The 25,203-nt window shown below is 44.4% G+C and overlaps 1 protein-coding gene across 1 annotated transcript in view; it reads left to right on the plus strand.

Moving 5' to 3' along the window:
• Positions 1-25,203, plus strand: part of LOC124795795 (nephrin-like) — a 718,423-nt gene that overhangs the window by 451,270 nt on the left and 241,950 nt on the right. The gene's annotated exons all lie outside the window — the stretch shown is intronic.

A 25,203-nucleotide genomic window follows, 5' to 3' on the forward strand; every position in this document is an offset into this window, starting at 1 on the left:
TCAGCGAATCGTAACATTGGTATCCTTTCCCCTTGTATTTTAATTCCACTCCTGAACCTTTCTTTTATTTCCATCATTGCTTCCTCGATGTACGGATTGAAGAGTAGGGGCGAAAGGCTACAGCCTTCTCTTACACCCTTCTTAATACGAGCACTTCGTTCTTGATCGTCCACTCTAATTATTCCGTCTTGGTTGTTGTACATATTGTATATGACCCGTCTCTCCCTATAGCTTACCCCTACTTTTTTCAGAATCTCGAACAGCTTGCACCATTTTATATTGTCGAACGCTTTTTCCAGGTCGACAAATCCTATGAAAGTGTCTTGATTTTTCTTTAGCCTTGCTTCCATTATTAGCCGTAACGTCAGAATTGCCTCTCTCGTCCCTTTACTTTTCCTAAAGCCAAACTGATCGTCACCTAGCGCATTCTTAATTTTCTTTTCCATTCTTCTGTATATTATTCTTGTAAGCAGCTTCGATGCATGAGCTGTTAAGCTGATTGTGCGATAATTCTCGCACTTGTCAGCTCTTGCCGTCTTCGGAACTGTGTGGATGATGCTTTTCCGAAAGTCAGATGGTATATCGCCAGACTCATATATTCTACACACCAACGTAAATAGTCGTTTTGTTGCCACTTCCCCCAATGATTTTAGAAATTCTGATGGAATGTTATCTATCCCTTCAGCCTTATTTGACCGTAAGTCCTCCAAAGCTCTTTTAAATTCCGTTTCTAATACTGGATCCCCTATCTCTTCTAAATCGACTCCTGTTTCTTCTTCTATCACATCAGACATATCTTCACCCTCATAGAGGCTTTCAATGTATTCTTTCCACCTATCTGCTCTCTCCTCTGCATTTAACAATGAAATTCCCGTTGCACTCTCAGTGTTACCATCGTTGCTTTTAATGTCACCAAAGGTTGTTTTGACTTTCCTGTATGCTGAGTCTGTCCTTCCGACAATCATATCTTTTTCGATGTCTTCACACTTTTCCTGCAGCCATTTCGTCTTAGCTTCCCTGCACTTCCTATTTATTTTATTCCTCAGCGATTTGTATTTCCGTATTCCTCAATTTCCCGGAACATGTTTGTACGTCCTCCTTTCATCAATCAACTGAAGTATTTCTTCTGTTACCCATGGTTTCTTCGCAGCTACCTTCTTTGTACCTATGTTTTCTTTCCCAACTTACGTGATAGCCCTTTTTAGAGATGTCCATTACTCTTCAACTGTACTGTCTACTGCGCTATTCCTTATTGCTGTATCTATAGCGTTAGAGAACTTCAAACGTATCTCGTCATTCCTTAGTACTTCCGTATCCCACTTCTTTGCGTATTGATTCTTCCTGACTAATTTCTTGAACTTCAGCCTACTATTCGTCACTACTATATTGTGATCTGAGTCTATTTCTGCTCCTGGGTACGCCTTACAATCCAGTATCTGATTTCGGAATCTCTGTCTGACCATGATGTAATCTAATTGAAATCTTCCCGTATCTCCCGGCCTTTTCCAAGTATACCTTCTCGTCTTGTGATTCTTGAACAGGGTATTCGCTATTACTAGCTGAAACTTGTTACAGAACTCAATTAGTCTTTCTCCTCTTTCATTCGTTGTCCCAAGCCAATATTCTCCCGTAACCTTTTCTTCTACTCCTTCCCCTACAATTGCATTCCAGTCGCCCATGACTATGAGATTTTCGTCCCCCTTTACATACTGCATTACCCTTTCAATATCCTCATACAATTTCTCTATCAGTTCATCTTCAGCTTGCGACGTCGGCATGTATACCTGAACTATCGTTGTCGGTGTTGGTCTGCTGTCGATTCTGATTAGAACAACCCGGTCACTGAACTGTTCACAGTAACACACCGTCTGCCCTACCTTCCTATTCATAACGAATCCTACACCTGTTATATCATTTTCAGCTGCTGTTGATATTACCCGATACTCATCTGACCATAAATCCTTGTCTTCCTTCCACTTCACTTCACTGACCCCTACTATATCTAGATTGAGCCTTTGCATTTCCCTTTTCAGATTTTCTAGTTTCCCTACCACGTTCAAGCTTCTGACATTCCACGCCCCGAATCGTAGAACGTTGTCCTTTCGTTGATTATTCAATCTTTTTCTCATGGTAACCTCCCCCATGGCAGTCCCCTCCCGGAGATCCGAATGGGGGACTATTCCGGAATCTTTTGCCAATGGAGAGATCATCATGACACTTCTTCAATTACAGGCCACATGTCCTGTGGAAACACGTTACGTTTCTTTAATGCAGTGGTTTCCATTGCCTTCTGCATCCTGATGTCGTTGATCATTACTGATTCTTCCGCCTTTAGGGGCAATTTCCCACCCATAGGACAAGAGAGTGCCCTGAACCTCTATCCGCTCCTCCGCCCTCTTTGACAAGGCCGTTGGCAGAATGAGGCTGACTTCTTATGCCGTAAGTCTTCGGCCGCCAATGCTGATTATTTATCAAAATTTAGGTAGTGGCGGGGATCAAACCCGGGACCGAAGACGTTTTGATTGTGAATAAAGACTCTACCCCTAGACCACGATACATTAAGGAAAGGTAAACCTACATTTCTAGCGTTTGTAGACTTAGAGAAAACTTTTGACAATGTTGACTGGAATACTCGCTTTCAAATTCTGAAGGTGGCAGGGGTAAAATACGGGGAGCGAAAGGCTATTTACAATTTGTACAGAAACCAGATGGCAGTTATAAGAGTCGACGGGCTCGAAAGGGAAGCAGTGGTTGGGAAGGGAGTGAGACAGGGTTGTAACCTATCCCCGATGTTATTCAATCTGTATATTGAGCAAGCAGTGAAGGAAACAAAAGAAAAATTCGGAGTAGGTATTAAAATCCATGGGGAAGAAATAATAGACGTTCGCCGATGGGATTGTAATTCTGTCAGAGACAGCAAAGGACTTGGAAGAGCAGTTGAACGGAATGGACAGTGTCATGAAAGGAGGGTATAAGATGAACGTCAACAAAAGCAAAACAAGGATAATGCAATGTAGTCGAATTAAGTCGGGTGATGCTGAGGGAATTAGATTAGGAAATGAGACAAAGTAGTAAAGGAGATTTGCTATTTGGGGAGCAAAATAACTGATGATGGTCGAAGTAGAGTTGATAAAAAATGTAGACTGGCAATGGCAAGGAAAGCGTTTCTGAAGATAACAAGTTTGGACAAGAAGAGAATAGAAGCTTTCGAAGTGTGGTGCTACAGAAGAATGCTGAAGATTAGATGGGTAGATCATATAACTAATGAGGAGGTATTGAATAGGATTGGGGAGAAGAGAAATTTGTGGCACAACTTAACTAGAAGAAGGGATAGGTTGGTAGGACATGTTCTGAGGCATCAAGGGATCACCAGTTTAGAATTGGAGGGCAGCATGGAGGGTAAAAATCGTAGAGGGAGACCAAGAGATGAATACGCTAAACAGATTCAGAAGGATGTAGGTTGCAGTAGGTACTGGGAGATGAAGAAGCTTGCAAAGGATAGAGTAGCATGTAGAGCTGCATCAAAACAGTCTCAGGACTGAAGACCACAACAACAACAACAACTGTTGTCCCTCTGCTCTCTCTCTCTCTCTCTCTCTCTCTCTCTCTCTCTCTCCCTCCCCCTCTCTTACACACACACATACACGCACACACACACACACACACACACACACACACACACACACACACACAAACAAAAACAACAACAACGGCACAACATTACTACAGATGACCACGCACTTTGGGAAAAAATGTTTCGTCACGTAATTATCTACTACACTGTATCTTATGAAACAAAACAATGTTGTCAGATAGACAACAGTTAGAAGAAAACGGCAACGTTCCAATCAAACTACATAACACTTTAAATATGGGGAAACGAAACTAAAAAACGAATACGATTACAGGTGCTCGTGCTGTCAGCAGCCGCTGAATGGCTGAGCAACGTGTGTGCACATAAAGGGCTGCAGAGAAGTGTAGGACACCGTGTTTCCTCATTTGCGAGCGGCAAACGTAGACTGAGAGATTACAGTAGACCGCACCCGCCAAATGAATTGGCGTGATCGATCGACCATCGTGAATACGGTTTGTAGTCTTTTTTAACAGCTGTCCGTACTGGGACGTAGTAGTTGCGCAGGAGGTGTGTAGCAAACAGAACTGGGATCTGGAATCTGTGATCCACGGGTGGTGACCGTCACCAGAACCACACAGCACAGACAAACCACCACTGTCTTACGATATTTGCATCAGAGAGTAATTTCGTAAATAAACTGGAAGCAGCCTTGATCGATTAACTTTTTTAATGGTGTCCTGTTTCGATCCTGTTATCAGATCATCTTCGGACCATGAATGTCTGACGGTGGCGGTGGCACACGGCACCACCAGCCACAAACAAGAGGACTGCCGTGCGCCACCGCCTCCGGCAGACATCAAATAAATGTTCAAAGGTGTGTGAAATCTTATGGAACTTAACTGTTAAGGCCATCAGTCCATAAGCTTACACACTACTTAACCTAAATTATCCTAAGGACAGACACACACACCCATGCTCGAGGGAGTACTCGAACCTCCGCCGGGACCAGCCGCACAGTCCATGACTGCTCCGGCAGACATTCATGGTCCGAAGATGATCTGATAAAAAGATTGAAACCTGTCACCATTAAAAAAAACCAAGCGATCAAGACTGCTCCCAGTTTATTTATAATAATTACAGACCTTTTTTTTGTTTACATGAGAACTATGTTCTTTAAAACGTTAAAAGTAATTTAATAGCCTCACATTTATGTGCATACCCAGTATTTGTGTAAACAAGTAAAGGGCTTTGCTAAAAATACGGTAACGCCACGATAAATGTATGTGTTTGTACATAAATATAAATATTAGCCAATCCTTCAGGATGCGCTTTTGTGTTTGACGATGAACAGCAACTGTTCAAGGTCCTCAATAAGTTACATGTGTCAGTCGTGGTCAGAACTGGCTTCTATGCAGTTATGAGTGCATTACGTCGGAGCTCAGTGACTCGGAAATTAGGCAGACTGTTCGAGCTCGGATACTGGGTGCTTCCGTATTCAAGGTAGCAGTAGTGTTTCGTGTATCAAGAGGCTCCGCATCGAAAATTTATACCATATATAGGAAAGGCGGAAATACATCAACCGCTAAGTGAAAACGCGGGGCCTTTGAGATCCAGCAGTGGAAGACTGTCATGAGTGTTATTCCACAGTGTTTCCAACTTCTCGCAGAGTTGTCGTTCGAGTAAGACGTGGACGGGGTTCAGTGATGATTTGAGCATCCCATATGTACTATACCTTACCGCCAAGGATTACGCGGGTGTTTTAGCTGGTCAGGTCCAACCCATAGTACAGTTTCTGTTCCCGAATGAAAATGCTGTGTGCCAAGACGACAGGGCTGCTGTTCACACAGTTCTCATCGTCCAGGACTGGTTTTGTGAGTACGAAGGTGAATTGTCCCATCCCAGCCCCCGCTGGCCACCAGAGTCACCAGATCTCAATACTATAGAGTTTGTTGTCTACTTTTAAGGTTGGTTGGTTGGTTGTTTCGGGGAAGGAGACCAGACAGCGAGGTCATCGGTCTCATCGGAGTAGGGAAGGACGGGGAAGGAAGTCGTCCGTGCCCTTTGAAAGGAACCATCCCGGCATTTGTCTGGAGCGATTTAGGGAAATCACGGAAAACCTAAATCAGGATGGCCGGACGCGGGATTGAACCGTCGTCCTCCCGAATGCGAGTCCAGTGTCTAACCACTGCGCCACCTCGCTCGGTACTTTTAAGGGAAGAGTGCCTGATCGCTCCACACCTCTATCATCGTTACTCGTTCTATTTTACAGGAGAAATTATATAGGATTCCTTTGAAAACAGCACAGGATTCATATTTGTTAATTCTGAGACGACTGGAAGCTGTTTTTAATGTCAAAGTGGTTCAAATGGCTCTGAGCACTACGGGACTTAACTGCTGAGCTCATCAGTCACCTATAACTTAGAACTACTTAAAGCTAACTAACCTAAGGATATCACACACATCCATGCCCGAGGCCGGAATCGAACCTGCGACCGTAGCAGTCACGCGGTTCCAGATTGTAGCGCCTAGAACCGCTCGGCCACTCCGGCCGGCAATGTCAACGTGTTTCCTACATCATATTATGCGTAGTAATGTGTTGCGTTTTTGATGTTCCCATATTTTTGTCCTACTCATGTGTGTCACGCTACTGTTGTAATACTGTATATTACAAATTATTATTATAAATACTTTATTCATGCTTTATTTGTTTAAAGGCCAGACAATTAATTTTAACTACGATGATTTTTTTTCTAATTTTGAATGTTTTATGCAGGCTGTATGTAACGTGCATAGTTTTAACGAATATCAGCGTGTGTCACAAAAGGAACTACAGGTCTTTCATAATAATGCGGAATTTAAAGAGAGAATTAGATGGTACATTTAATAGGTTTAGACGACAGTAGCTGCATAGCCGCGCGGGATTAGCCGAGCGGTCTTGGGCACTGCAGTCACAGACTGTGCGACTCGTCCCAGCGGAGGTTCGAGTCCTTCATCGGTCATCGGTGTGTGTGTTTGTCCTTAGGATAATTTAGGTTAAGTAGTGTGTAAGCATAGGAACTGATGACCTTAGCAATTAAGTCCCATAAGATTTCACACAAATTTTCGGTTGCTGAATATCGAGAATCGGGTTAGACACGTGACCGCAAGAGCAGCAGCAGCAGCAGCAGCAGCAGGAAGCAGCCCCCTTGCCAGTGATGGCGACCGACACACGTAGGAAACTATGGCTAGTCTTCAGGCTGAACCACGACGACATCTGATGACTAAATAACACATAATGATGTACGGTCGAATTTAGTACTCCCCGTGTACCAAATTACATGAGGCACCGCGAGCGCGTTATTGCTGGAGACATACACGGCAAAATCACATTAATATAACCACCGCGTATATTCGACATCAACGTGGAATAACCATTCAAAGACTGTAGGTAAAAGCACTAGCAGTGGAAGATATATAAAGCTTGCCGGGGGACGTGGAAACAGTGCAGTCGTAGTTGCAACGCGGAAACGCATTTATCTGACGATCAAAAGGACATGATCGTTGGCTTTCGGGCCAAATGTGAAAGCACTATTTCCGAAACAGCTAAATTTGTGAACAGTTATTGTACTGCTGTGGGCAAAGTATACCGTGCGTCAGTAAATGGCGCTGTCTAGAACCGGTGCCGAGGCGACTGTGGTGCACCAGAGGCGTTAGATGAAGGGGTGAGCGACGGATGCAGAGATGTGCACGAGCGAATACACGTGTAATTGTTTAAGCAACTGACCACTGAAATGACTGAATGGGCTACCAACAGGGTCTCCTTAGCGACCGTTTAACGAACTTTGCTGCGAATAAGCCTCTACAGCAGATGCATGTTTCATGCACACCACTCTGACTCCCGTTCATCATCGACGATGGCTGGAGTTTGCACACCAATACGGGTACCACACGTCCACTGCCTGTAGACAGACGACCTTTTCAGATGAATCACATTTTACGATCCATCGGACAGATGGCCGTTGACGTGTATGGCGTGAAACGTGTGTAAGCAAACACCCAGCAACAATCGAAGGAGATTGTTCCCCGGATGATCGCTATTCTGGAACCATGGGGAACCACGTCTACCCCTACATACAGCTTGTTTTTCCTCTGTACGATTACATCTAACAGCAGCACAATGCCACGGGTCACTCAGATCGCACAGTAAGTTCGAGGTGCTTCAGTATGAGTTTATCGTATCCCCCTGAGCAACCAATTAACCGGATTTAAACCAAGTCGAGAATCTGTGGTACCCCTTCGATAGGGCTGTTCGCCTCATGGATCCTCAGGCTGGAAACCTAGCTCAGCTGGCCACGGCACTGGAGTTGGTATGGCTCCATGTGGCATGGCGTCACTTCAATGCACTGCAATGATGGTGGCTCAGGCGTTTAACGGGTGGTTAAATTAATTTGAGTCGAAGTGAACACGTACACACACACACACACACACACACACACACACACACACACACACATACAAAGAAACTCGCAAGAGGCATATTGTGTGGGGACATATGCCGCATCAAAATAAAGGAACTTAGTGATGAGTGTGGCTCCTTAACTGTCTTCTTCAACAACCGATTAAAGTGTCTTTACAAGAAAACTGCAAAACGTGTATAACTCTGCATTTTGTTACCTTTCTGTCGTCCGCTTGCTTAGCTGAGTGGCGCTCAGAGGTCTTCTACCGCCAGTCGCCGTGGGCGGCAATGCGGTGGACCAGGGTGTGGCGGGCCGTCAACTCGCCATACCCGCCCACACACGCTCGTTCCTTGTGGTACGTGGTGAACGGAAAATTAGCCACACGCCAGCGCCTCCAATCCATCTATGTTACGGACGACCCTTTGCGCCCGCAATATGCAATCGTCGATTCGGACGCGCACCGCTACACGTATTCTGCGACGGGCAGCTGCTGGGGTCTTACACAACGTATTTTGGCGCTCCTGTTGCGACGTCAGCCAGAATATATCATGCCGAACAAACTCCTACGCCCAGGTTCTGTTTATTTTCGTACCTCCATCCCGAAAACTGGCAACTGGCTGAAGGACATGGTGCTGTATTACGTTTTACAAGCATCGCCCGAGAGCGCTCTCGACTCGTGGCTCCGCCTGACGACTAAACGACTCTTCAGACGTTCCGCCGCCATGCATTTTCCCGAACACGACTATCGAATTATTTAGGCCCATTATTCGAGGATCCTTCTGCCCAATGGGGCGTACCGAGTACTACACTACTGGCCATTAAAATTGCTACACCACGAAGATGGCGTGCTACAGACACGAAATTTAACCGACAGGAAGAAGATGCTGTGATATGCAATTAATTAGCTTTTCAGAGCACTCACACAAGGTTGGCGCCGGTGGCGACACCTACAACGTGCAGACATGAGAAAAGTTTCCAACCGATTTCTCATACACAAACAGCAGTTGACCGGCGTTGCCTGGTGAAACGTTGTTGTGATGCCTCTTGTAAGGAGGAGAAATGCGTACCATCACGTTTCCGACTTTGATAATGGTCGGATTGTAGCCTATCGCGATTGCGGTTTATCGTATCGCAACATTCCTCCTCGCGTTGGTCGAGATCCAATGACTGTTAGCAGAATATGGAATCGGTGAGTTAATGAGGGTAATATGGAACGCCGTGCTGGATCCCAACGGCCTCGTATCACTAGCAGTCGAGATGACAGGCATCTTATCCGCATGGCTGTAACGGATCGTGCAGCCACGTCTCGACCCCTGAGTCAACAGATGGGAACGTTTGCAATACTACAACCACCTGCACGAACAGTTAGACGACGTTTGCAACAGCATGGACTATCAGCTCGGAGACCATGGCTGAGGTTACCCTTGACCCTGCATCACAGATAGGATTCCCTGCGATGGTGTACTCAACGACGAATCTGGGTGCACGAATGGAAAAAAGTCATTTTTTCGGATGAATCCAGGTTCTGTTTACAGCGTCATGATGGTCGCATCCGTGTTTGGCGACATCGCGGTGAACGCACATTGGAAGCGTGTATTCGTCATCGCCATACTGGCGTATCACCCGGCGTGATGGTATGGAGTACCATTGGTTACACGTCTCGGTCACCTCTTGTTCGCATTGACCGCACTTTTAACAGTGGACGTTACATTTCAGATGTGTTACGACCCGTGGTTCTACTCTTCATTAGATCCCTGTGAAACCCTACATTTCAGCAGGATAATGCACGACCGCATGTTGCAGGTCCTGTACGGGCCTTTCTGGATACAGGAAATATTCGACTGCTGCCCTGGCCAGCACATTCTCCAGATCTCTCACCAATTCAAAACGTCTGGTCAGTGGTGGCCGAGCAACTGGCTCGTCACAATACGCCAGTCACAACTCTTGATGAACTGTGGTATCGTGTTGAAGCTGCATGTTCAGCTGTACCTGTACACGCCATCCAAGCTCTGTTTGACTCAATGCCAAGGCGTATCAAGGCCGTTATTATGGCCGGAGGTGGTTGTTCTGGGTACTGATTTCTCAGGATCTATGCACCCAAACTGCGTGAAAATCACATGTCAGTTCTAGTATAATATATTTGAGCAACGAATACCCCTTTATCATCTGTATTTCTTCTTGGTGTAGCAATCTTAATAGCCAGTAGTGTAGAAGGCACACACTTGAAGACGATTCATGGGCCATGCCTGATCCTCCGAGGAAACTGTTTAAAGTGAATCCTCTCCCCCCCCCCCCCCCCCAATCCATTAATTTACGAGAAAACGTCTCGGAAGCTTCCGGTGGCGGTAGTAGGATACGATTAATGATAGCAAAACAAAATAAATAAATGAAATATATACATTTATAAACACATAAATGAATTTGTTCAGATAAAGCTCTCTTTATCCTGTAAGACCCTCTTCCTCTATTGGCTCTGGGAGGGTGGGAATGGGACATTGAGGCCACGCCTCGGGAGGCGACTAATACCCTGTCCTCCTTCTTATTATATGATAACATGTTTGCCTACCATGCAGCGGTCAAAGGTTCGATTTCCGGCCGGGATGGATATTTTTTCTGCTCGTGGACTGGGTGTTGCGTTGTTATCGTCCTTTCATCATCATCATCACCGCCTATCAAGTCGCCGAATGTAGCGTCGCCTGAAGTAATACTTGCAACCCGATGGCAAAACTTCCTGGATGGGGTCTCCGGGCCATCAGTGCCACGTGACCATTTCATTTCTTTTACCTTTCTATCACATGTCTATTTGCGGCACGTAAATCTGACTTCTTGTAATTTTCTTTACGTTTCCTATTCTCAACATGAAACTTAAGTTTTGGAAAATAGTGCAATTCACCACACACAGATTATGTCACTGCATATTTAGCTTCAATAATTTGCAACAGGGCTCCAAACTTTGCAAACAGTGGACGCCAACATACTATCAGGATCTGTTGTTTTAACTTTTTATGAAGCAAAAAATGGTTTATTTGGCCCTTATACAAAAATGATGACAATAAAAAATACTCATAAGAAGTAGAGGAATGCATGGAACAAGTCAAAGAAATAATGTCTATGAAAACTATTTGTTGCAGTGTCTTTTCGTATATTCTGTCTTAAAGTAAACTACGCCTTTGAGGATGACTTGGTGACTTCAATTGGAGTCCATAGGCATTTGTGTTGCACGAGGACACATTGCTGTAAGGAGAGAGGAAAACACGATGAAAATTGGAGAAAATACGCGAAAATTGTTTCCAGGCGTAATAGCGGAGACTAGCAATGAAAAGAAGCCCCTAAGGCGAAGTTTTCGTAATCATCTCGGAATGAGAAAAGTTTGTTGGAGAATTTCACTTCCACGACAGTGCAGCATTACATTTTCCCTCTCTTCTCAGAAGTCTTTATCTGACAAAAGGCTCCTACTCTAGACGTGTCACCGTATTTGTCAGCTAAGAGGCCCTGAGACAGTCCCTATATTCATGAATTAACGCTTGTCACGATATGTTCACCCTTGAACTGCCACGATTTTAAGAACGAAAATTTCTTAGAAATCATTTACCTAACACTTTTCCTGAGCATTCCTTTTCAAGATGCGAGTGCGTAAGCTTTCACTGCTTGGTAATTTATGGTAGGTTTGTCAGCTTTGCTGCCAGTTTCACAAATCAATCTAACATTTCGGTGTTTTAACTGCCCGCCTACTTCAAATGCAAAGTTGATCTGCAGCTCAGCTTTGCGTCTGAAGATTGCGGCCAAGTGAAAAGCTGAGACATATGTCAGGTTGGCATGAGGACACGGTAACGAAACCGACAACCACTGTTTAACTTCTACTGTTGACTGATTTATTTTTTCCTCTCCACCATTCCGCGCTCTTGAATCCATTAACTTTACTTTCAACCATTACAACACATTTTTGTATCCTGCATCATCAGTTAGTCTGCAAAACGTAGACATTCTATCATCTCAATAAATATACCTTAGGAAAGCATGTTCCATTCCCAAACTTCGTAAAATACATATTCTGTATTTCATTTTCAGTCACTCTATATTCCTTTAGATTTACTTTTTCTTATTAATGGGCCATCGATTATGCAATCGGATTCGTGCAAAAAACAGTTCTGCCTAGCTGCCAACGACTTAGGGTTTGCTATAGATAAATGTTCAAAAATCTGAAATAATGGAATGAATTATTTCTCTGCGCGTCGACGTATAGGTCTATCGCTAATTAGTTATATATCTGCCGGAACAAGTTCTTTAACATTTGTGTTATTCTTAGGTTTTCATGGAATGTGTTACTCACATTTCCTTACAAATGGTCAGTAGTTTCTTATTTTCTTAATTTTGCTTATCTTTCGTGGCAAGGCGCCTAAGGCGAATACTCGGCGCGGCAATAGATACTTCTGTGACGGTCTGCCCCCTTACGAAGGTAAACTCTTAGCTCAAACACTATAGAAGTTCCACTCCTCCCTCCCCCAAATACAAAAGAGAAAAGAAAATCACTCAGAATCAAATTTTCCAATGATAGTACGGTCTTCACCTGTTCGCCTGCGCTGAATCGACATTCTTCCGCTATTTGTATTGTTTCTTTTTCTGTGGGGTAAAGGGATACATCCAGCGCTCTCCCATGACTGTCCAGCAGAACAAACACAACTGAAATATATATATTTCTTTAATAGTGCGACTGCAGCTTGGCGTTTGTTTCAGTGCGGATGCACCAATGCAGTCCGAACTCTTACTGGAGTTAATTATTTACAAGTAGGGGACTAACGGATGCGGTAAGCTGGAAATTTGAATCAGCCAGAAACCGTGTCCAGATGACCAAAGTGGTTAAGGCAACCGCTAATGAGAAGTTGTAAATGTGAATTCGAATCCCAGTCCGGCACAAATTTTCGACTTTCGCCTTTGCATTACTACAGTGCCCTGTGCCGCTGGAAGTCACGAATTACCACTCATACTTTCCCTTTATTTCCCCCTTCTGTATTTCATATAACTACAAATAGTATTATATGCCTAGACAAGCTACGACAATAATAACAATTGCGGTGACTGTGTTGTGTATGCGTAGACAGGCTACGACAATAATAACAATTGCGGTGACTGTGTTGTGAAGAAGTACGATGCAGCGTTCTTCCGAGCATGCATGCAAGTCGGAAGACTCATTACATCGTATTTCTTCACAATGCAGGCATTACAATTCCTTAATTGTCGGGCGACACACACTGGACTCGCAGGCGGGAGGACGGCGGTTAAAACTCGGGTCCAGCCAGCCTGATTTAGGTTTTCCGTGGGTTCCCTAATTCGCTTCAGGAAAATTCAGGGATGATTCCATTGAAAAGATACGGTCGATTTCCTTCCACACCCTTCCCTAATCCGGTGCAACGATTACCTCGCTGTTTGGCCCCTCTCCCGAATCAACAGCCCAACCAATCGGCCGACACCGGGCCTGCCATAAAATGTCTCCCCTGTATGGAAAAAATATTAATGGTGTGTACTACACTCATGCTCATAAATTAAGGATAATGCTGATAGATGGTGAAACAACACTCTCGTGGGCGGTTTGCGTGTTTACATCACCTCGGGGTATGACCATGCGGTTCATTTGACCTGAGGTCGGTGCACGGTGTCGCTGGCAGGAGTCTAAATACGCAGAGGCGTGCTGGTGCATGTCAGAGTACGGTGCAGCGAATAAAGGTGCAGACGTTTTCAGACTTGGTAATGGTGACTGTGTGTTGAAATTGGCTAAAGAACACAAATTAATGACGTTAAGAGGGGTAGAGTACTAGGGCGACTGGAGGCTGGTCAAACACAGCAGGTCGTAAAACACCACAAGAAGACCGATATCTCACCATCAGTGTCCGCAGACGGCGACGGGGTACAGCAAGTAGCCTTGCTCGGGACCTTACCGCAGCCACTGGAACAGTTGTCTCCAGACACATAGTCTACAGACGACTGAACAGACATGGTTTATTCGCCCGGAGACCTGCAAGGTGCATTCCACTGACCCCTGGTCACAGGAGAGCCCGTAAAGCCTGGTGTGAAAAACACAGTACATGGTTATTGGAACATTGGTCACGGGTTATATTCACAGAGGAGTCCAGTATAGTCTGAACAGTAATTCTCGCCGGATTTTCATCTGGCGTGAAGCAGGAACCAGATACCAACCACTTAATGTCCTCGAAAGCGGAAAGGGACCTGTATGGATTTCGTCGTTCGATGGCGTGGGTGGGATTATGATTGCTGCACATACACCGCTGCATGTCTTTGACAAAGGAACTGTAACAGGTCAGGTGTATCGGGACGTCATTTTGAACCAGCATGTCCACGTTTTCATGGATGCACTGGCTTCGACCTTCCTCCTGATGGATGATAACACATGGCCCCACCGAGCTGCCATCGTGGAGGTGTACCTTGAAACAGAGGACACCATGCGAATTGAGTGGCCAACCTGTTCTCCAGACCTAAAACCCATCGAGCACGTCTGGGATGCCCTTGGTCGACGTATCACTGTACCTCTTCAAACCCCTAGGACACTTCAGGAGGTCCGACAGGCACTGGTTCAAGAATGGGAGGCTATACCCCAGCAGCTGCTCGACCACCTGATCCAATGTATGCCAACCCGTTGTGCGGCCTGTGTACGTGTGCATGGTGATCATAGCCCATATTGATGTCGAGGTACATGCGCTGGACACAGCGGCGATTTCTAGCACATGTGTTTCGGTACGGTTTTCTCAACTTATCACCAATGCCGTGAACTTACAGATCTGCGTCGTGTGTGTTCCCTATGTGCCAATGCTATTAGCGCAAATTTTGTGTAGTGCCGCGTTGTGTGGCCCCACATTCTGCAATTTTCCTTAATTTATGAGCATGAATGTAGTACATGCCAACGGCCTTGCCGCAGTGGTAAGGCCGGTTCGCGTCTGATCACAGAAGATAATAGCTGTCGGGCTTGGCTAGCACTTGGATGGGTCACCATCCGTGTCAACCGAGAGCTGTTGGCATAAGGGTGCACTCAGCGCTTGTAAGGCCAATTGAAGAACTAAGTGTCTAAGAAGCAGCGACACCGGTCACGAAAATGACAACGGTCGGGAGAGCGGTGTGCTGCCCACTTGCCTCACCGTATCAGCATCTGGTGACGCCTAAGAGAGGAGCAAGACACGGCGGCCGGCCGGTAGCGCTGGGCCTTCAATGCCTGTTTCTGACGGTGTTTGTCTTTGTTTGTACGAGTTCAGGTACGACACATGGATGACGACATATGAAACTTTGTCCAGTCCTCAGTCGAGTTCGGGAAGCCGAAGTGGACTAGGAGACAGTTTGCGAAAAGTAGGGAATGTAGATTCGAGTACCGGTCTGCCGCAAATTTTCATTTGTCACTAATAAACAGCGCAGCAGAAGGCTAATGATACTTAAAAATCCTAAAGAATTTCTTAGGACCCATTGTAATAGCGTCAGGATAATTTTGATCACAGGTGTATAATGATGATTGCCATGTATCAACATGGGAACCATATATCGGAAACGGGCTTGAGGTCGGTGTAATAGAGCGGCCAAACCGATTGTAATAAAAGCAAGGGCAATAAATACAGCTAAATGTGTCACCTATGCAACATATTGAAATATATTTCACTGTGGTTTTAAAAAGATGCTGATTAGTAGGACTGAGCGCACCATTCAAGACTGAGAAGACTATTATCTCTTAACTTTTGTTTCCCTTCCGGGCTTTGCACGTTCGCACGTCCGTCGTAAGTGCGAAAGTAGATCGCACTGCGCAGTCCGTCGTAGCGTCGAGGTCCATGGGGACAGTGAGGTCCTAGACGCCTGCCGGCAACCTATTGAGTGCGACGACGCCCGGCGTCGGGACACCGTGGACAAAAGACGCCGGATGGCGCAGCCAGGGAATCAGACGCGCAGACACTTTCTCCCTCCCATTCTCTGGCCCCCTCTTTCCTGTCGGGGAATTAAGAAGCGGCCGGCCTGCGTTAACTACGGCGCCCTCGGAAGCCGGGATTACATTTCACCGGCGCCTCCGCGGCACGGCGGTTTCTTTTACCGCTTCCTTCCTGCTCGCGCTGTTCTGCGGTGCTCTTTGCAGACGCCCTAGCTTGGGCTAGGAGGTGGAGTCGGCTGGGCAGGGTGGGACGGGGGGAACGAGGGGCGGGGACGTGTTGAAAGAGGGCCGCGCTTGTAAAATGGCAGCCACTTCATTCTGCGTGCCAGCCGTCTTTGTGTTCACCGCTACTGAGAGTGAGAAGCAGAGGCCACAACACGCGGGGATTACAGCGCTGAAGGGAAAAGGCGAGCGACTCTAGATGGCAAACTGTTGCATTAAGGAACGACTGCCACACATTAGGTTAAGTAGTCTAGCAATATTTACTACTTCTCTTCTAAATTTGGAATTCCGCGCGATTATTGCTCATTTAAAGGATGTGTTTCGAAGCGGAATAATTTTATGATCGACTCTCAGCGTGCTAGCTACGTTAGATGACAACTAATGCACTACATTTACAAAGTAATCTCAGTTCTCTTTAGCAAGACTGAAACTGCCTTGATCCTTTGTCTTGGAGTGTGTCGCAATGTAGTTCTGTTCGTTTCTCTTTCAAGAGGCAGTGATTATTGACCGGACTCTTAACGATAAGCGCTGGAGACACTTCTGTTTATGACTCCTTAAATAATCAGTAAGTCCATTGTTTTTTACCACAAACGTTCATCAAAGCAACTATAGCATCCTCTTGGACGAGAGGGTGTCAGTAGTGGATGAAGTTGCTGAGTCATGGGCTCGCGTTTACGAAAAAACAAAAGACGGTGTTTGAATTCACTATTCACAAACAGCATGTAGGTTAGCTCCAAAAAATCAAGTTTTACTTCAGATTGGACCAAAAACAAAAGAATGGCTGACGACATTCTACTCCCACATACTCCAGTCAAGGTTTTAGCCAACAGAATTCAAGAGGGCACAGATCATTGCCATCCTCAAGCCAGGAAGGCCATACGATAAACCAGGAAGCTACAGACCCATCGCCTTCTTAAGTGTAGCATATAAACTGCTTAGTCTTTACAACAGACCAAACCCAATCATACCAGCATCTCTGCCTATCGACCAAGCCGGTTTCAGACCCAATCGAAACTGCGAAGATTAGGTCCTCGCATTAGCAATGTTCATTGAGCGGGGCTATGAACAACGCCTGAAAGCTGGTGCGCTTTTTGTAGATTTGACAGCAGCTTATTATGATGTCTGGAGAGAGGGAATAACAAATTCTGAAGAAGGATGGGTTATCCCAACTGAAACCTAGGTAAATCTAGGTGCCGGCCATTGTGGCCGAGCGGTTCTAGGCGCTTCAGTCTGGATCCGCGCGTCCACTACGGTCGCAGGTTCGAATCCTGCCTCGGGCATGGATGTGAGTGATGTGCTTAGGTTAGTTAGGTTTAATTAGTTCTAAGTTATAGGGGACTGATGACCTAAGATGTTAAGACCCGTGGTGCTCAGAGCCATTTGAACCATTTTTAAATCTAGGTAAACAGTGCAACTGAGGCTGTTGTTAACTTAAAATTAATAACATATAAATTCCTAAAATCTACTAGATGTAAAACGATGACGTATCTTTTAGAGAACGTGTTGCCAAATAGGGTCTTGCAGATCTCAGTGGTTGGCACTTTCAGCAAATCAGAACTCCTGAGTAATGGTCTCCCCCAAGGATGAGTGCTTGCGCCTCTACCGTTCAATCTCTATGTAGGCAACCAACCAACCACAGCATCCAGAAAAATTATTTTAGCGGATGACATCACCCTTGCATGCCTACATGCTCTTGAACAGACTCTTACCCAAGATCTGAATCTGATGGCTGAATACTTCAGGAAATGGCGACTAATCCAAAGCGCACTTAAAACGTAGACCTCATGCTTCCATTTAAATAATAGGCTGGCTGGAACACCTCTACAGATATCTCTGAATGATACTACGCTTCCTTACAATTCCCATCCAAAACATCTGGGCGTAACATTGGTTCGCACTCTCTCTTATAAAAAATGCCTATAAAACCTGGCCGCAAAACTGAAATCCCAAAACAGCATCCTCCACAAATTAGCGGGAACGGCCTGGGGAGCTGGTGCAGAGACACTCCGTACCACCGCTCTAAGATTGGTCTACTCAACAGCTGAATACTGCGTAATGGTGTGGCTAAACAGCCCGCACGTGAGAAAAGTAGATGTGGTGCTAAATCAGACGATGTGAATAATAGCTGGAGCTAGTAAAACCACTCCACTCTACTGGCTACCAGTCCTCAGTAACATCGAACCGCCTTATGTACGACGATGCAGCATACTCATAAGAAAGTTTAAAAAGATCTCCAGTAACACATCCTTGCCACTCCACCAGAACCTTACTGTATTTACAACACTCAAATCCAAAAATTCTCCTGTGAAGAATGCACAGCAACTTCTGAACCAAAACTACAATGGCGTTGCAATCTGGAGAACGGACTACAGAAACACAGCCTATCCAAGATGGCATACATTATTTGAGGCCCCCAACCATGCAGAGGGCTTTCACCTCCCAAGGAAAACCTGGGTAACACTGAACAGAATACGGACAGGTTATGGCCGATGCGGATCCTCGATGAACAGATGGAACTTGAGACCTGACCCTGAGTACACAAGCTGTGGAGTGGCTGCAGAATCTAAGTGTGGAATTGTGGTTGCTGTAAATACTAGCTAACCAAGCTGACTACCAAAAGATTCTTTTGCAGCCTACATACACTGCGCATAAGGACCCCAGAGGTAAGAAACGAGAAATTAGGGCTCTTATGAAGGTGTATAGACAGTCGTTTTCCACGCGCTCTATTTGCGAGTGTAACAGGAAAGGAAATGACTAGTACTGGTACAGAGTACCCTCCACCAAGCACCATACGGTGACTTGCGGAGTATCTACGTGGATGTAGGTGTAGAAGGTCGTTTCCTGCCGCCACCAACATACTACATAATGTCTGTGTGATGAATATTATTTCATTTTATTATAGACATACAGGGTCTGCAACTCAGAAGTTTCCTTCACTTCTTGTCCTACCAATCTCAAGAGCGTATGTTCCTCGTTACTTGATTTGCTAACGACGTGACCACCAACTATTTATGTTCTTCCGTCAATGTCCTCCCGGCTGAGCAGTTGCCTCAGTGGCTTAGTACTGAACTCCTGCTATAGAAGAGATGAGTTCTAACCCACCTCTGGCCAACAAGATTAACTGTAACCTACATCGTTCATGAAAGTAGGTTGTGTATATGGAAGAACCCTGGAGATACTAAAAGGTATCAGATGGATTATATAATAGTAAGACAGATATTTAGGAACCAGGTTTTAAATAGTAAGACATTTCCAGGGGCATATGTGGACTCTGACCACTATCTATTGGTTATGAACTGTAGATTAAAACTGAAGAAACTACAAAAAGGTGGATATTTAAGGAGGTGGGACCTGGATAAACTGAAAGAACCAGAGGTTGTAGAGAGTTTCAGGGAGAGCATAAGGGAACAACTGACAGGAATGGGGGAAAGAAATACAGTAGAAGAGGAATGGGTAGCTTTCAGGGATGAAGTAGTGAAGACAGCGGAGGATCAAATAGGTAAAAAGACGAGGGCTGGTAGAAACCCTTGGGTAACTGAAGAAATACTGAATTTAATTGATGAAAGGAGAAAATATAAAAATGCAGTAAATGAAGCAGGCAAAAAGGAATACAAACGTCTCAAAAATGATATCAACAGGAAGTGCAAAATGGCTAAGCACGCACGGCTAGAGGACAAATGTAAGGATGTAGAGGCTTATCTCACTAGGGGTAAGATAGATACTGCCTACAGGTAAATTAAAGAGACATTTGGAGAAAAGAGAACCACTTGTATGAATATCAAGAGCTTTGATGGAAACCCAGTTCTAAGGAAAGAAGGGAAAGCAGAAAGGTGGATGGAGTATATAGAGGGTCTATACAAGGGCGATGTACTTGAGGACAATATTATGGAAATGGAAGAGGATGTGGATGAAGATGAAATGGGAGATTTGATACTGCGTGAGGAGTTTGACAGAGCACTGAAAGACCTGAGTCGAAACAAAGCCCCCAGAGTAGACAACAATCCATTAGAACTACTGACAGCCTTGGGAGAGGCAGTCTTGACAAAACTCTACCATCTGATGAGCAAGATGTATGACACAGGCGAAATACCCTCAGACCTCAAGAAGAATATGTTGTTGTTGTTGTGGTCTTCAGTCCTGAGACTGGTTTGATGCAGCTCTCCATGCTACTCTATCCTGTGCAAGCTTTTTCATCTCCCAGTACCTACTGCAACCTACATCCTTCTGAATCTGCTTAGTGTATTCATCTCTTGGTCTCCCTCTACGATTTTTACCCTCCACGCTGCCCTCCAATACTAAATTGGTGATCCCTTGATGCCTCAGAACATGTCCTACCAACCGATCCCTTCTTCTGGTCAAGTTGTGCCACAAACTTCACTTCTCCCCAATCCTATTCAATACTTCCTCATTAGTTATGTGATCTACCCATCTAATCTTCAGCATTCTTCTGTAGCACCACATTTCGAAAGCTTCTATTCTCTTCTTGTCAAAACTATTTATCGTCCATGTTTCACTTCCATACATGGCTACACTCCATACGAATACTTTCAGAACTGACTTCCTGACACTAAAATCAATACTGGATGTTAACAAATTTCTCTTCTTCAGAAACGCTTTCCTTGCTATTGCCAGCCTACATTTTATATCCTCTCTACTTCGACCATCATCAGTTATTTTGCTCCCCAAATAGCAAAACTCCTTTACCAGTTTAAGTGCCTCATTTCCTAATCTAATTCCCTCAGCATCACCCGACTTAATTAGACTACATTCCATTATCCTTGTTTTGCTTTTGTTGATGTTCATCTTATATCCTCCTTTCAAGACACTGTCCATTCCATTCAACTGCTCTTCCAAGTCCTTTGCTGTCTCTGACAGAATTACAATGTCATCGGCGAACCTCAAAGTTCTTATTTCTTCTCCATGAATTTTAATACCTACTCCGAATTTTTCTTTTGTTTCCTTTACTGCTTGCTCAATATACAGATTGAACAACATCGGGGAGAGGCTACAACCCTGTCTTACTCCCTTCCCAACGACTGCTTCCCTTTCATGTCCCTCAACCCTCATAACTGCCATCTGGGTCTGTACAAATTGTAAATAGCCTTTCGCTCCCTGTATTTTACCCCTGCCACCTTTAGAATTTGAAAGAGAGTATTCCAGTCAACATCGTCAAAAGCTTTTTCTAAGTCTACAAATGCTAGAAACGTAGGTTTGCCTTTCCTTAATCTTTCTTCTTAGATAAGTCGTAAGGTCAGAATTGCCTCACGTGTTCCAGTGTTTCTACGGAATCCAAACTGATCTTCCCTGAGGTTGGCTTCTACTAGTTTTTCCATTCGTCTCTAAAGAATTCGTGTTAGTATTTTGCAGCTGTGACTTATTAAACTGATAGTTCGGTAATTTTCACATCTGTCAACACCTGCTTTCTTTGGGATTGGAATAATTATATTCTTCTTGATGTCTGAGGGTATTTCGCCTGTCTCATACATGTTGCTCACCAGATGGTAGAGTTTTGCCAGGACTGGCTATCCCAAGGCCGTCAGTAGTTCCAATGGAATGTTGTCTACTCCGGGGGCCTTGTTTCGACTCAGGTCTTTCAGTGCTCTGTCAAACTCTTCACGCAGTATCAAATCTCCCATTTCATCTTCATCTACATCCTCTTCCATTTCCATAATATTGTCCTCAAGTACATTGCCCTTGTATAGACCCTCTATATACTTCTTCCACCTTTCTGCCTTCCCTCCTTTGCTTAGAACTGGGTTGCCATCTGAGCTCTTGATATTCATACAAGTGGTTCTCTTATCTCCAAAGGTCTCTTTAAATATCCTGTAGGCAGTATCTATCTTACCCCTAGTGAGATAGGCCTCTACATCCTTACATTTGTCCTCTAGCCATCCCTGCTTAGCCATTTTGCACTTCCTGTCGATCTCATTTTTGAGACGTTTGTATTCCTTTTTGGCTGCTTCATTTACTGCATTTTTATATTTTCTCCTTTCATCAATAAAATTCAATATTTCTTCTGTTACCCAAGGATTTCTACTAGCCCTCGTCTTTTTACCTACTTGATCCTCTGCTGCCTTCACTACTTCATCCCTCAAATCTACCCATTCTTCTTCTAGTGTATTTCTTTCCCCCATTCCTGTCAATTGTTCCCTTATGCTCTCCCTGAAACTCTCTACAACCTCTGGTTCTTTCAGTTTATCCAGGTCCCATCTCCTTAAATTCCCACCTTTTTGCAGTTTCTTCAGTTTTAATCTACAGTTCATAACCAATAGATTGTGGTCAGAGTCCACATCTGCCCCTGGAAATGTCTTACAATTTAAAACCTGGTCCCTAAATCTCTGTCTTACCATTATATAATCTATCTGATACCTTTTAGTATATCCAGGGTTATTCCATGTATACAACCTTCTTTTAAGATTCTTAAACCAAGTGTTGTTATGATTATGTTGTGCTCTGTGCAAAATTCTATCAGGCGGCTTCCTCTTTCATTTCTTACCCCCAATCCATATTCACCTACTATGTTTCCTTCTCTCCCTTTTCCTACACTCGAATTCCAGTCACCCATGACTATTAAATTTTCGTCTCCCTTCACAATCTGAATAATTTCTTTTATTTCATCATACATTTCTTCAATTTCTTCGTCATCTGCAGAGCTAGTTGGCATATAAACTTATACTACTGTAGTAGGTGTGGGCTTCGTATCTATCTTGGCCACAATAATGCGTTTACTATGCTGTTTGTAGTAGCTTACCCGCATTCCTATTTTCCTATTCATTATTAAACCTACTCCTGCATTACCCCTATTTGATTTTGTGTTTATAACCCTGTAGTCACCTGACCTGAAGTCTTGTTCCTCCTGCCACCGAACTTCACTAATTCCCACTATATCTAACTTTAACCTATCCATTTCCCTTTTTAAATTTTCTAACCTACCTGCCCGATTAAGGGATCTGACATTCCACGCTCCGATCCGTAGAACGCCAGTTTTCTTTCTCCTGATAACAACATCCTCTTGAGTAGTCCCCGCCCGGAGATCCGAATGGGGGACTATTTTACCTCCGGAATATTTTACCCAAGAGGACGCCATCATCATTTAATCATACAGTAAAGCTGCATGCCCTCCGGAATATAATAATTCCAATCCCAAAGACAGCAGGTGTTGACAGATGTGAAAATTACCGAACTATCAGTTTAACAAGTCACAGCCTAGCTAAGACACTTGTTCGATGTCTTCCTTCAAACTGAACTGGTACGGATCTTAAACACTCGAGTAACACTGAAGAATAGGTCGCACCAGCGTCCTATATGCGGTCCCGCTTTAGGTGAGCCACTTTTTCCTAAAATTATCCCAATAAACCGAAGTCGAACATTCATCTTCCCTACCACAGTTCTCACATATTCGTTTCAATTCGTATCGCTTTGCAACGTTTCTGTCAAGATATTTAAACGACTCGTCTGTATCAAGCAGGGCACTAGCAATAGTGTATTTGAATATTACAAATTTGTTCTTCCTACTCATGAGCTTTAACTTACATTAATCCACATTTAGTGATAGCTGCCATTCATCACACCAACCAGAAATTTCGGCCAAGTCGTCCTGTACCTTCTTACAGTCATTCAACTTCGACACCTTATTGCACACCAGGGCATTATCAACAAACAACCGCAGATTGCTTCCGCCAACTATTTACATATATGGAGAACATCAGCGGTCCTATAACACTTCATGGGGCACTTCTGATGATACCCTTGTCTCTGATGAAACCTCACCGTCGTGGACATCGTACTTGGTTCTACTACTCAAGAAGTCTTCGAGTCATTCAGACATCTGTGAACTTACTCCATATGCTCGTACCTTCGTTAACAGCCTGCAAAGGGCACTGTGTAAAATGCTTTCTGGAAATATGGAATTCGCCTATCGCCTTTCATACATAGTTCGCAGTACATCATGTAAAAATAGGGAAAGCTGGGTTTCGCAGGAACGATGCTCATTTGAGGACATAAGCTTCTGAGTCTCAAGAACGTTTAATATATTGTAACCGAGACTATGTAAAAAGATTCTACAGCAGACAGAATTAGGAGTATTGGTTTCCAATTTTACGGGTCCATTCTTTCACCATTCTTATATATTGCAGTCACCTGCGCTTTTCTTCAGTCACTTGCAACTTTGCACTGGGTGACAGGTACACGATAAATACGTGCTAGGCAAGGGGACAATGCCTTACAGTACTGTTTGTAATAGCGAATTGGGTTTCCATCCGGAACTGGTCAATTACTTGTTTTCAAATATTTCAGTTGTTTTTCAACCCCAGGAATGCTTATTACTGTGTCGTCCGTACGGGAGTCTGTCCGATAGTCAAATGGCGGTATGTTTCCACAATGCTCCTGTTGAACGATTTCTTGAACGTGAAATTTAAAAGTTCGGCTTTCATTTTGCTACCTTCAGCTGCCACGTCAGACTGGCCAACAGGGGACTGAATGGAAGCTTAGCGATTTTTCATAGGACCAGAACTTTCTCGGGTTCTCTGCCAGATCTTTCGCTACCATGTGACAGTGGTAGTTGCAAGCTTCGCACATAGATCTTCTCACAGAAGCATGAATCTCTAGTAATCTTCGCATCTCGTCACTCGTGCGTTCTCTTTTGAACCGAGAGTGCAACAGCCTCTGCTTCCTCAGCATCTTCCAAATTTCGTTAATACACCATGGTGGATCTTTTCCATAATTTATCCACTTTCTAAGCACATAGATCTACTGACCATGATTTACAATCTGCTTAAACATTGCCCGTAACTCCTCTACATCCATCTTACTCGAACTAAGTGGTTTTAGTTCATTTCCTAAGAGAGCTTCTAACAACTGCTTATCTGCTCCATCCAGCAGAGGCACTGTCCTAGCCTTCTCGACTAATTAACGTTCGTAATGATGATTGCTGTAATGACAAAATCAAACGGCTCTAACCACTACGGGACTTAAAATCTGATGTCATCAGTACCCTAGACTTAGATCTACTTAAACCTAAATAACCTAAGGACAGCACACACATCCATTCCCGAGGC

This window comes from Schistocerca piceifrons, chromosome 4 (assembly GCF_021461385.2).
Source record: "Schistocerca piceifrons isolate TAMUIC-IGC-003096 chromosome 4, iqSchPice1.1, whole genome shotgun sequence".
NCBI classification, from domain to species: domain Eukaryota; kingdom Metazoa; phylum Arthropoda; class Insecta; order Orthoptera; family Acrididae; genus Schistocerca; species Schistocerca piceifrons.